Source organism: Cetorhinus maximus, chromosome 26, assembly GCF_964194155.1.
Source record: "Cetorhinus maximus chromosome 26, sCetMax3.hap1.1, whole genome shotgun sequence".
Classification (NCBI taxonomy): Eukaryota; Metazoa; Chordata; class Chondrichthyes; order Lamniformes; family Cetorhinidae; genus Cetorhinus; species Cetorhinus maximus.
The window spans coordinates 22,179,686-22,193,786 of NC_135904.1; the positions used below are offsets into that span (position 1 = coordinate 22,179,686).

Consider the following 14,101-nt stretch of genomic DNA (forward strand, 5'->3'; position numbering starts at 1 on the left):
TAGGCTGAGGACATAAAGGATAGACATGAGAACAAGGTGGAGAATTAAAATGGCATGACAGCATTAGCTCAGGGTCATGCTTGCTGACTTTTTGTATTCATTCATGGCATGAGGGCATCACTGGCTAGGCCAGCATTTATTGCCCATCCCTCATTACCCTTGCTTAGCGGGCATTTTAAGAGACATTGCTGTGTCTGGAGTCATATGTAGGCCAGACCAGGTAAGGACAGCAGATTTCCTTCCCTAAAAGACATTAGTGAACCAGATGGGTTCTTATGGCAATTGTTTCATGGTCATCACCAGACTTTCAATTCTAGATTTTCATGGAATTCAAATTTCACCATCTGCCATGGTGAGATTCAAACCCAGGTCCCCAGAGCATTACCCTGGGTCTCTAGAATGCCAGTCCAGTGACAATGCCACTACACCACCACCTGCCCTGTGAATGTGGTAGACAAAATTGAAAGAAGTGTGTGTAAATCACTGCTTCACCAGGAAGGAGTATTTGGGGCCTTGGATGGTGAGGAGTGAGGAGGTATAAGGGCAGGTGTTATATCTCCTGAGTTTGCGTGGAGAGGTGCCATAGGAAACGGAGAGGGTGTTGGGGGTGATTGAGGAATAGATCAGGGTATAAGGGAGGAAGCGGTCCCTTTGGAATGCTGAAAGGAGAGGGAAGAAGAAGATGTGTTTGGTGGGGGCATCACGCTGGAGGGGGTGGAAGTAACGGAGCTTGATCCTTTGAATGCGGAGCCTGGTGGGGTGAAAGGTGAGGACAAGGGGAACCATATTATGGTTCTGGGAGGGAGGGGAAGGGGTGTGAGCAGAAATGTGGGAAATGAGATGGACATGGTCACGGGCCCTGTCAATCATCGTGGGGTGGAATCCTCAGTTGGGGAAAAAGGAAGACAAATCAGAAGTGCTGGTTTGGAAGGTTTCATCAGAACAGATGTGCTGGAGGTGGAGAAATTTGGAGAATGGAATGGAATTCTTACAGGAAGCAGGGTGTGAGGAAGTGTAGTTGAGGTCGCTGTGGGAATCAGTGGGCTTATAATGAGTACTTGCCTATCCCCAAAAATCAAGGCAGAGAAGTTGAAGAATGGAAGGGAAGAGAAGTCAGAGATGGGCCACATGAAGATGAGAAAAGGATGGAAATTGAAAGCAAAGTGAATGAAATTTTTCAACTCAGGGTGAGAGCTGGAAGTCGCTCTGATGCAATCATCATTGTAGTGGAAAAAGAGTTGAGGGAGGGGGTCCCGAGTAGGACTGGACCAAGAAATGTTCCGCATACCCCACAAAAACAGACATAGCTAGAATCCACATGGGTAGCCATAGCAACAATAAAATAAACAGACCTGTTGTAATGACCATTGGTGTGTTGTGTAGGAGTTCCAATGCATTGTGCTGCACATGGTTCATGGGTTCAATCCCATGATTTCCCCCACATAACATGTTATTGATATCAGCAGGGCCAAAGAGAAAAGGCCCTGAGACCAGGCGTCAGATCCTCCTGTTGTGCATTTCCCACCAACAGTTACAAAATGACATTGCTGAAAGAATGGGTTCTTGATGCTCAATCTATGCTCTTAGCTTGACATGGTGTGAACTGCACATCTTTTAGACTGATTTTGATGTGTGGACAGCGCTGCCATATTTGCATTTGTTGTCCATCTTGACCTGATCTGACTTCTAAAGTGATTATTTGTGCAACCAGTGTAAACTAGTTAAGCTAAATTAGGCCCTTAAGACGAAACTATATGTGTGGACGAGAATCACAAATAGGCCACGGTTTGGTAGGGGAGGGGTGGAGGAAAAAGGTGACAACAGGGTCACTTCACTGGAGGGAACCAATTTCCAAATAATTAAATGACCAAATCTGTTGTGGTGTTAGTCATTTTTCTGATGCCCACAAATGGTCAGATTTTTTGAGTTGAATTCAAGAGCCTGACTTGAATTTATGTCCTTTAGTTTGCTCATCCAGTACCATAGTCTCTACACTACCATAACCTAACAAGGGAAATGAGAGAGAGAGAGAGAGAGAGAGAGGACTGTAAATGGAAACAAAAAATTGTTGTTCTGATTAAATGGCAGACATGAATATTATTTAAACCCATGAGCAGAACTGAGATTAATGATTCTTAATAAAATACTTTTCAAGCATTACATTCACTGTATTGATCACCCACACTTAGAGTATTATTAAATGTTTCTACAGTAATTACTATCACAGATTCAGAACTCCAATCACACCCTTTTTTTGAAAAAAATACTTTATTCATAAAATATCTGGAAGAATGTTACAAAACATTTCAAAATCACCATCACAAAATGTACAATCAGATTCAACTTTTACACATGGATCACAAGGTGCATCAATACAATCAATGAATATTACAATCATTTCAATATGGCCATTTCAGACAATCAGACAATGGTATTGGAGTTATCAACATACATCATGTTGCACTCTGAGGTGCTTCAATACAATTATAATACAACTAGTATTCAATGCATACATTCATTGTGAGCTGTACAGCCCGAGGGGTCTATACAATTCCCAGCCCCTCGGTGCACTATGGCAGAAAGGTCTTAGACAGCGACCTTTCCCCATTGCGCCTTTGTGGCGGCTGCCCCAAGCTTTAGTGCGTCCCTTAGCACGTAGTCATGGACCTTGGAATATGCCAGTCTGCAACACTCGATCGGGGACAACTCTTTGCGCTGGAAGACCAACAAGTTTCGGGCAGACCAAAGAGCGTCTTTCGCCGAGTTGATGATCCTCCAGCTGCAGTTGATGTTTGTTTCAGTGTGTGTCCCTGGGAACAGCCCGTAGAGCACAGAGTCCTGTGTCGCAGAACTGCTCGGGATGAACCTCGACAGAAACCACTGCATCTCTCTCCAGACCTTCTTTGCAAAGGCACAATCCACAAGGAGGTGAACAACGGTCTCATCCCCACCACAGCCACATCGAGGGCAACGTGCAGAGGGGGGTGAGACTCCTGGCGTGTTGGAAGGATCTGACAGGGAGGGCCTTTCTCACCACCAGCCAAGCTACACCTTGGTGCTTGTTGGAAAGTTCTGGCGATGAGGCATTCTGCCAAATGACTTTGACAGCCTGCTCAAGGAACCATCCAACAGGACCCACCCTCTCCTTTTCCCACAGGGCCTCTAAGACATTACGTGCTGACCACTGCCTGATGGACTAAATTTGCAGGTTTTTTTTCTTTTGTTCCCAGTTTCTTGGAATCCATTTTATTTTGCCAAATATACAATTCAGGACACCATTCGTGTGCTGCTCCTTTGCCATTCACTGCTCATTTTGTTGGCCCTTCTGTGATGCTTATCACTGAACACTGACGTTTGTTCATGTCACTGATGCAAACCCACTGGCCTTCCACTGACTCCTTCCACAAGCTGACCTTGTTGTCGCCTCCGGAGACAGCTAAGATGTTCCCAGTGATGGACCAGCTGACGTGCCACACTACATCATTGAACTTGTGCAACAGTTTGTGCGTCCACGCGTTTCCAGCAGGGTCGTTGCAAATCCAGATAAAAACTCTGCCATCCTGGGAGCAGCTGGCAATGGTGCTCGTGGGAAGCCCAATAGACGGAGCCCAGGCAGCATCTCGAACCCAGTCGCTGTGGGCTTCAAGCTTTTGATCCTCCTTCCACTGACCTTCCTCTTCTTTCCAGATTTTGACGAGATTGTCACAGCCTCCCGACACAAATCGCTTGACGTAGTTCAGCTTCTGTCCCGAAGGCTGGTCTACAAGACTCCCTGGTATAACTGCAGGAGCCCAACTGACGGCATTGCAACCAATCGTGTGTGCATTGCTGATTTTCTTCATTTCCCACTGACCATCACCCGGGTACGAAAGCACAGAGATTGCACCGTCTGAGCTACCACAAGCGAGGATCAAACCCAACTCGTGGGGTGCCCAGCATAAAGAGTTGACGGAAGAATTGTGGCCTGAGTATTCATACATCTTGTCCCAAGTTCCATTCTCCTCCTTCCAGATGATGATCTTCCGGTCGTAGGAACAAGAGGCCAAGATGTTGCCATACATTGGGTGAGCCCATGCCACCTGCCAGACAGGACCTTCATGGCCCCTCAGGTCAGCAACAAGGATCTGGCCTCCATTTTTAACATCAAATATCTTCACGGATCGGTCTGAGGAGCAAGTTGCAAGACGGGTGCCATAGTAATCCATCTGCGCGTCGTGAATCATATCCTCATGGGATGTATCCACTGTATTAATTACAGAAGCCACTGTGATTTCTTTTGTTTGCACGCCAATGATCCTGTGACCTCTTTGAAAAGGCTGCAAACCAGTGCTGAATTTTTTGTTGTCCCTGCACAAACTGCCCCCAACAACTCACTTCACATGGACTCTGGTGGGACTCGAACCTACAACCTTTGAATCTCTTATACAACAACAGCTAGAAATCCAACACGCTATCCGTTGCGCCACAGAGGCCAACACTTCACATGGAGCCCTTATATGAAAAACATGGGCCATTATGTTAACTTTTCACTGTCACACAGCCTTGCATTGGAATAACAGGCCACCTGTTGTCCATTTTCTTGACGTTGTGCCTGCATAATTTATGCTTGTCATATTAATACTATACAGCCCAGTGTTTTTTCAGTTAACTGTAATTGGCATGCAACTGACAACTTTCAGTACATGTCTCTCACACACACAGCACTTGCTCACTCTCAATCTCTGATATGCAAATTAGATGTGACACAACCATCTACTTAGCAGTTATTTAAAAAAAAGAGTGGCATGTGTCAAATATGTGCGATTTAGTGCTTAACAATTTCTATTCTTAGATGTAAACAGTCAAAACCTGGATGTGCATTATGAGAGAGAGTGGATTCTATGCAAACACATGAGATACTGATAATTATAAACTCACCAGTAAAGGCAGAGTTAAATCCAACTTCAGGCGTATGAAACACTTCACCTGATGTACTTGTAGCGAAGTTAGACTTTTTTGTCATAAAGTATTGGTTCATAAGATATATACCTTATGATTGTCAGGAAAATATAATAGTGTTATTGGAATTTATTGTGAAATAGCTGTATCTATATCTATATGTGTCTGTGTGTGTGTGTCTGTGTGTGAGACTTAATTGGATTAAAGGCAGCTGGTCTGAAGGCTTTGATGTAAACATGGTAAACTTGGGGGAAGTTTAGAATGTAAAGTGTAAAAGGACATTTACATTTTTAAATAAACCAGACCAGATTGATTTCAAAGGAGGGAGTGAAATATTACACCTAGCCAGATGGAGTTCAGAAACAGTGGCCTTAATTTTTCACTCGGTGTGCGGGGACAGGCCAGACACGCCGACACGTAAATTGACATGTGATGATGTTGGGCTTGTCATTGTCCAATGTCACTGCGCTGCCTCGCGCTGTTTCATTCAGCGGGCATGAGCCGGAATCGGCTGCGCGCCCGCCAAAAACTGACAGGCCTATTAAGGCCATTAATGAGTTAATTAGTGTCATTGTTAACGCTGCCCGTCCAACCTTAAGATTGGCAGCCAGCTGAAAAGGCCAAGCGGCATTTACGTTTTATAGGAAACCTCATCCACGAGCGGGTTGAGGTTTCTTAAAGCTTTTATGAATCAAATAAAAAAGTTTTGTGAAATATAAAAAATGTCCCATCTCATGTCACACAGTCACTTGAAGGGGTATGTTTAATTTTTTTCCCCATTTATTTAATTATTTCGATAGCGATTCAATTTCCCTGAGGCAACTCTGTGCACCATGTGCGCATAAGAGCGCTGGCCCCGACTCTCCCTCCTCCACTGCTCGCACAGGTAGTACTGAGCACTATGGCTTGCGTCTTACGCTGGGTGGGCCTTAATAGGCCTGCCCAAGTAAAATGGTGAGCCGATCGTGGGCGGCAGTCGGCTCTGCGACTGCTCCTGCCCACTCCCACCCAAGCCCGCCCGGAGACTGAAAAATTCAGGCCAGTGTGTTTATTTTTCCCAAAGAATACTGGTAAAACTTAGTACTATGAGAGATTTTAATTATCAGGAAGGTAAAGTCCAAAGGCATGGTGAAACAATGGGAATTTGCATTCAAAGGGGAAAATATGTATAAAGGAGCGAAGGCTGTGTGTATGGGTAGGCATTGGTAAGATCTAACAAGCGTGAAAAGCCTTTAGCATCTAGCTGCTGTCTTCAAAGAACTGAAGATAAAGAAACTCACTTTCAATTCGACTGGTTCAGGGTGTTATGTGTCACCTTGCCTGGGTTTTTTTAAATCTATGTGTCTAACTGTTGCCTTAATGAAAGTGTATCTGGGAGTTAGATTGATTAGGGGATTTAGAAGTTTTCATAGTAGTAATTTGTAGATCTATGTATGTGCTTAAAAATAATTTTTCTCGTTAATAAATGTTTAATCTAGTTTTGTAAAAACCTGTAAGACTTGGTGGTCTTATTACTACTGAATTCAAGATACGAACTCGAAATTTATACAAATTGCAAAACAAGTTGTGGCAGTTGTTCCAAGTTTCCCTTTGGGATTTGAACAACTCTGCATTTACCATTGGCTCTGCCATAACATGATGCATAAGAAAGATAATCCAATCCAGTGCTAATGGACTCCATTCTCAAACATTTTGTGCCTCTGTCTGCACTCCCTACAGAATGCCTTTGTGAATGAGCCTCACTATGAATCATTGCACCTAGGCCTTGACGAATATCTCACTGAGGGGTGGTGATGTCTTCCCCTTAAATGAAGCCTTCCTGTCTGACTATATCTTCTACCACTTGCCCCGCCCTCCCCCAACCTCCAGATTGTTGTGGTGTCATCACCAAATCATACCTTGGATTGTACCTTTATTCCTCTGGTATTTCTCTTACTTTGAGCACATCACCTTGTTCTTCCACTCTCACCTCTTATTTTGTCACAAATACAAAGTTTGTCAGATTGTTATGTTTTGGGACTGCCTGTTCAATTTAGGATAAAATGGAGGAACAAAGGGGGTCATGTAACCTGCTCTGACTCCTGAGATAAAAACAAAAAGCTACTGCGGATGCTGGAAATCCAAAACAAAAACAGAATTACCTGGAAAACTCAGCAGGTCTGGCAGCATCGGTGGAGAAGAAAAGTGTTGACGTTTCGAGTCCAACATGACCCTTCAACAGAACTGAAGTATAGTTAGGAGAGGGGTGAAATATAAGCTGGTTTAAGGTGGGGGGCGGGGGGAGAGAAGTTGAGGGTGGGGTGGTTGTGGGGACAAGCAAGCAGTGATAGGAGCAGATAATCAAAAGATGTCACAGACAAAAGGATCAAAGAGGTGTTGAAGGTGGTGATATTATCTAAGAAAAGTGCTAATTAAGAATATTTCCATTATTTTTAAATCTACAACTAATACCTTGTCAGTCTTTCCACCCCACCCCCACTAGAGCTGTACCTTGAGTGTCCTGCCATCCATTCTTAATTAGCACTTTTCTTAGATAATATCACCACTTTCAACACCTCTTTGATCCTTTTGTCTGTGACATCTTTTGATTATCTGCTCCTATCACTGCTTGCTTGTCCCCACAACCACCCCACCCTCAACTTCTCTCCCCCTGCCCCCCACCTTAAACCAGCTTATATTTCACCCCTCTCCTAACTATACTTCAGTTCTGTTGAAGGGTCATGTTGGACTCGAAACGTCAACTCTTTTCTTCTCCACTGATGCTGCCAGACCTGCTGAGTTTTTCCAGGTAATTCTGTTTTTGTTCTGCTCTGACTCCTGCCTGACAACAAGCTTGAGTGGCTTGCTAACTAAAGACTAATGCAGGTGCCCATATTGTCCTGTTGGGAAGAAAGTGCAAGAAATTCATACCTGTAAACAATGACCAGAGGAGCTGTGCTGACAGAGAATAGACTGTTAGTCTCCAAGTCACACAGGGAGGTGTTAAGAATGTCAGGTTTATAAATGGTTATATTTTAAACTGTCCATTTAATTACAAGATAGAATGGAGTTGGGGGTTTAGAAGATAGCTAATCAACATTTCTACTTGGATACAAGGCCCATGTGATTCACCTTGCTATGGGGGTGGACTTTAGGAAGGAAAAGTACATAGAAAGCCACTGTGATATTGGGAGGCAGGTTTAAGATTTCCCTGAACTTCACAGACAGGTCATTCTGTGAGGATCTGAGAGAGACCAGCCAGTCTCTATTGGTTACCACACTGAACTTGGGCTTGGATTGAAGAGATCAAGGTTGTGCAAATTTAAAATAGCTTTTGCCAAACGGAGAGATCTCCAGGGTAATACACTGTGAAAGACATTTTGGGGGTTAGAAATTAATTGGCTGGAGAAGGAAAAAGTAAGCAAGCCTGAGATTAGCTTTGGACTGGCTCCAGGAGAATCCAGTGTCCACTTAAGGGAGAAAGTAAAGTTTAACTATTGAGGGGGATTTTCAGTCATTTGAAAAGTTAAATGGGGAACCTTTTATGTAGTTTAGAGTATAAGTTGTCTACTGAAGTAGTGTTTAATCACTTTTGCTTTTAGTTTATTTGTTACAGTAAAAATCTGAAAACTTGAAACCTTGTGATGTGATCCTTCCAGCCAGTCACTGGAAATTCAAATATCTATTTAAAAGTTATCAGTGTCTACAGGAATCATAGAAAATTAAAATCCTTGTTCTCTACTGTTCACCCAAGTAGCATAACATTTTTCTCACCAAGATATTTTCACTGCTTTCCTCCCTCAGCCTCTGCACCGAGCAATTTTTCAACCTTGGTGATTTCAAACTCCATCTCAATTCATTATCTTTTAAAGACGCTAGGTATTTTGCTGATCAGATACAGTAATTGGGAGAGGGGGATTCGAAAGCTGCATTTTGAGCAGTTTGTGCGTGTGGTGTGAGACTGGCACAAGTGCACAGGAGCCAGGGCTGGAGTGGAGGGGGCGGGGGGGCAAGGATAGCAATAGCAAAACATAAATTTCTTAAGCAGCTTGATGGGGTGACGGCTATGTCATGCAGGGCTATGGACCAAGGGCTGGAAAGTGGGATTAGACTGGATGGATACTTTTGGTTGGCACAGACATGATGGGCTGAATGGCCTCCTTCTGTGCTGTGAACTTCTATGATTCTCTGCTCTGTCTCATCAGAGTTTAATTCACTCTTATCCTCCCTCAATCTCTCCTTCTTTATAAACTCCTCAACCCATATACATGGCCAGCCTCTTGGTCTTGCCAACTCATGTGGCCTCACTACTCATTTTGTGCCAACCACGGATAAGACCACCCCTGATGACAATCTTGTATTTCTCTCCACCCACAACTCCCTTCATCCTCCCAACCTGTCTGTGCCTGTCCCTGGGGATACAAAAAGTCTCTCCCAATTCACTTACAAAGCCACTTTCGAAATCCCATCTGTTCAACCTGACATTCCTGTAGCTACCAACCAACTGCTCCACCAGAGTTTCACCTCTACCTTCACTGCCCCAGTCACCATTAAAACTATTACTCTCTCTCACCCTGACCATTTCCCCAGTACAGCCCTCATCTTCACTCCTTTAAGTCTATGGGAAGCAGCCTTGTATTGATATGTCAGCCAACTGGTTTAACCATTCACCACCAGACATGTAGGGATGACATAAAGCACACTATCAGGTCCTGCTCTTATCTGCTAAAACAGCTCACTGTCCCAGGATCACCCTGAAAGGCAAAGATAACCCCAGCTTTATTGCAAAAGCATTCTTAAACCCCTCTCCCGGTCTCTTCCACTCTCACCTCCAACAACCAGTGCGAGGAGTTCATGAACTTCTTTGTCACTAAAATTGAGACAACATGATCAGCTGTTTCAGTTGCTTCCCTCCCTTCCTACTAGTCCACTGGTCCAAACTTTCTCCAAGGTCTCCCCCATGGCCTTGCTCCTCCCTATCTCTGTAATTCCCTTCAGTTGCACAACTCTCCAAGATATCAATGTTCACCTAATTCTTGCTTCTTGAGCATATCTGATTCAATCACTCCACTATTGATGGCTCTGCTTTCAGTTGCCAAGGCCCTAAACACTGAAATTCCCTCCCTAAACCTCCCCACCTCTCTACCTCCTTTAAGAAGCTCCTTAAAAGGTGCTTGACTAAGCTATTGGGTTTCTGCCCTAATATCTCTTGATGTGACTTGGTGTCAACATTTTGCTTTATAACACCCCTGTGAAGAGCTTTGGAATGTTTTATGACATTAAAGTTGCTATAAAAATACAAGTTGTTGTTCTTGTCGTTGATTGGGGTCTGACATCTTAATCTTACCAAAAATCAGCAGACAGCTCTTGGCTTTGAAATCTGCTCAATTTTCAGCTCAATATGCTAATTGGACAGAATAATTTTTGAAAACAATTGTCTGCTATCCAACATGCTCTTATGACATAACTTTTCATCCTTTTTGAAAGAACAGCATAATTTGAGGCACTGCCATTAGATTGTGTTAATATGATGACACAAAGCACCAATTTTATGTATTACAGGTATTTTCTCCTGAGCAACTCCTGCTTTATTTTATGTCTGTGGAAGACTTTGCTCAGTCCCAGGAGGAAATATTTCAGTGTCTTGGCCATTAATCAATACTGAAGCATTGAAGAAAGCCAGCAGGAGATACACAGCATGCACATGGATGGGGCATTGAGGCTTGGTAGTGATATGTCAAAGTGTCTTAAACTCAGATGTTTATATTTGACAAGCAGGTGATATCAGTGTAATAGAATAACAGAAGTAATGTATTCTTCCAGCTAAAAAGATTGCTATACTGTCAATACTAATCACATAATTTAAATTCATGGAAAGTAAATTCTAATTGCATACAACAGCAGATTTAAAGATGCACATTTGCTGCACAATGAAGACTAAACAATAAAAATATTAGCAGTTTAGTTAACATACACAAGTTTATTTATTTTTCAACCAGAATACATTTAGTGAACCAGAGTGTCTAAAGTTTCCTCAAACTACACTGGATTTACTGGCCTCTTGCGAATGTTGATTCTGATTTGATTCCTTGCTTTTCTTTATTTCAAATAAAGGGTATCTACAAAAATCACTCTCAGTATGTTAGCAAGGCTTACTTCTATTTCATCAAGTGTTTGCAATCTATCTTCACACCAAAGTACTTTAATAAGCTGTCACTGTAGTGTTAGAGTCGCATAAATACTCTTACCAGGTAGTTCAGGCATGGATAAAATCAGTCACGCAAAATTAGCAAAATGTGTGTAAGCGATGAGCTTTTCTGAAGGTTTATATACCGGTGTTTCTCAACATCGGGTCACTTACTAACCTTAAGCGCTGAATATTGTCATACAAGAATCAAAATATAATGAGTAGCAAGATGCATTTTGAAGGATTCTAAATTCTACACATCTTATGAATTATTAATCAATTATAATGCTCCATTCCTGAGAGAAATGATTATGTAAAAATGGAAATAATAATATCCCTCTGTCAGTTCTAGTCCAAAATGCTCAGTAGAATATTTTGGGCTGAGCTTCAACATCCTTAAATGGATGTATTGTGGTCAGGGCAGATGTTAAAATTTTTCAAATCTGAAACCCATCTCCCAATGCATCCCCACCCATTTTTGTGCAGACAGGACAAGGGACAGGCAGTCAGCCTGCTCCCAGGAGGCAGGTTGACAATTTTAATATTTTAATAAGGCTATTAGCTTCTGACTTAACCTGTTTTACAATGGTTGGCTGGGTTTCCCAGGCCCTGGGGACACCCGGCAGCTGAAGGGAGGTAAGGACGGCTTTGGGAAAAAGGTAACTGCACTGCTCGTGGGCTGAGAAGCAGGAGTGCTTCCTCTTGTAGGCCCTGCCCCCCAATCTCCCCCCCCAACATCAGAACATTGTCCCCCATAAAAAGACCCCAGGATCGGATCCCTCCACTCCCCTCCCCTCCTCAGGCCTGGGATCGGAATCCCTCCCCACCCCACCCCCGCCACACCCAACTCTGGGGCTGCGGATCAGATATTACTGTTCCTTGGGCCTGCTCTGGAGTGAACCCACCCAAAGTTAAACCCTGTCAATCAGGCTGACTTCCGGGCGGGGTACCTGTTAGGTGCCTGTTAGATGTATGCCATAGGTTCGAATTCCCAAGGACGTGGGGGAAATCTAGACTTCCGGAATTCTCATCTGAAACCTTGCCCACCCACCTATCTAATCCGTAGTGTCAATATCCAGGCCTATGAGTCCCAACTACAATCTATCAGGTTCTAATGGAAACACAGCGACACCAAATAACTTCTGTACAACAGCAGCTAGAACATTTCATGTCAGTGTGATTTTTAGTGCTGGCTTTAGCTTAATAATTTACAGTAGGTATTTCGAAAGGCTGAGAAGAATAAGACATTTTAGAACCAGTCAAAGTTGCCCATAGATGACTTCTGCAATCTTCACCTCTCAATGGTGTGTGCTTTGAAGGAAGAAGGATGTGAATAACAGGAGACCACATCATGGGAGGTTCAATGATATGGGAGATTTTTACTTTAGGATTCGCCCAGTACAGTTATAACCATCAATGTACCACTGGCCTGAGCCTCGCTGAGAATCAGTGAGTAAGGATGAATAGCTTCAACAAGGACACAATTTCATATCTACGCCAGTCTTGGAATCAGTTGTGCATCCAAGGGGCAACATCTGGATGGTCCACTTTCCAGTTTTGTAAAGCGCCTTTAACATTGAATACATCTCAAGGTGCTGTAAAGAGGGAGTGAAAAGTATAAAAGAAATGGATGTCAAGTAACAGTAAGAGAGAGAGAGAGATAGGTAAAATGTAGACCTGACTTTTTCAGTTGGTGGGTGGGATTGGCGGCAGCAGGCGGGGGCAATCGCAGAGGCAACTGCTGCCCGCGATCGGCTCCGTGCCCCCATTTTACGCAGGGGTCTGATTAAGGCCCTCCCAACGTAAGATGTGAGCGGTAGCGCTCAGCGCTACCTGTGCGGGCGGGGGGGAGGAGGGAGAGTCGGGGCCTGCGCTCTTTCACGCATACTGCCTCAGGAGCTGCCTCAAGTAGATCGAAGAGCTTTTGAAATAAATAAATAAATGGATTAAACATTTAATTAAACATGAGATGGAACATGTTTTTATCTTTCAGAAATTTTTAAAATTTAATGAATAAAAGCTTTAGGAAGCTTCAACCAGCTCGTGGATGAGGTTTCCTAAAGAATGTGAAGGCACCTTCCTGCCAACCGTAAGATTGGACACGCGGCTTGAAGTTGACCTTAGTTACTTCCTTAATGGCCTTAACAGGCTGTTTAAATATCGGCTCTGGCGCATGCCTGCTGAACGAAACATAGCGAGACAGCGCGATAACATCGGGACGCACGCCCGACATCGGCGTGCGTCATTTTACACGCGGGCGTGTCAGACCCGCCCCCACACACCGACTGAAAAATTCAGGCCATAGAGAAAGAATAAGAAAGGCTGAATGCTTTAGTGAGGGTGTTGCAAAAGAGTATGGCTGAAGAGTTTGAAGGCTCGGCTGTCATTGCTGGGATAAAGGGAGCAAGGCGTGCACAGCAGAAGAGAGTCGAAGGATTGAAGGGATTTTGTAGGGACATGAGGCTGCAGGCGGTTCCAGATGTTGGGTGGGGTGATTTGAAGGTCAGGCTGTTAAATTCAAAACCTCAGGTCCAGGAAACCAGTATATAAACAACCAAGCACAGGGGTGAAGATTGAGCAAGACTCACCGTGAGGCAAAGAATGGACGACCCAGTTTTGGACAAGTTGGGGTATATGGCAGGTGGATGAAAGGATGGCAAGACTATGTTTTAGAGAGCTCAAAGTTAGAGGTATAATGTGTGGATAAGGTAGTATCTCCCAAATGTTTTCTCACTGTGACTTCATTTTGAGGTTTGAAAATTGCCTTGATCGCAGAGCAGGAGCCAAGTGTGGGGTCAGAGCTGTGCAAGTGGTGGAGGGGGGAGTGGAGGGGGTGGCAAGGGGAGAGCTGTGTGAGTGGGGAGAGGGGTAGCTGAGGGAATGAGGGAGGGCTGTGAGAGTGGGAGCGGGTTTCAATGGAGGAGAGCTGTGAGAATGTGGGGAGAACTGTGAGAGCGGGGGAGGGGGAGAGCGGAGGAGGGGGAGAGCTGTGAAAGT

At 44.0% G+C, this 14,101-nt stretch overlaps 1 pseudogene; it reads right to left on the minus strand.

Annotated features, from left to right (window-relative positions):
• Positions 1–3,226: 3,226 nt before the first annotated feature.
• LOC144668179 (protein SEC13 homolog pseudogene) lies at positions 3,227–4,258 on the minus strand (annotated as a pseudogene).
• Between the last annotated feature and the right edge of the window lie 9,843 nt (positions 4,259–14,101).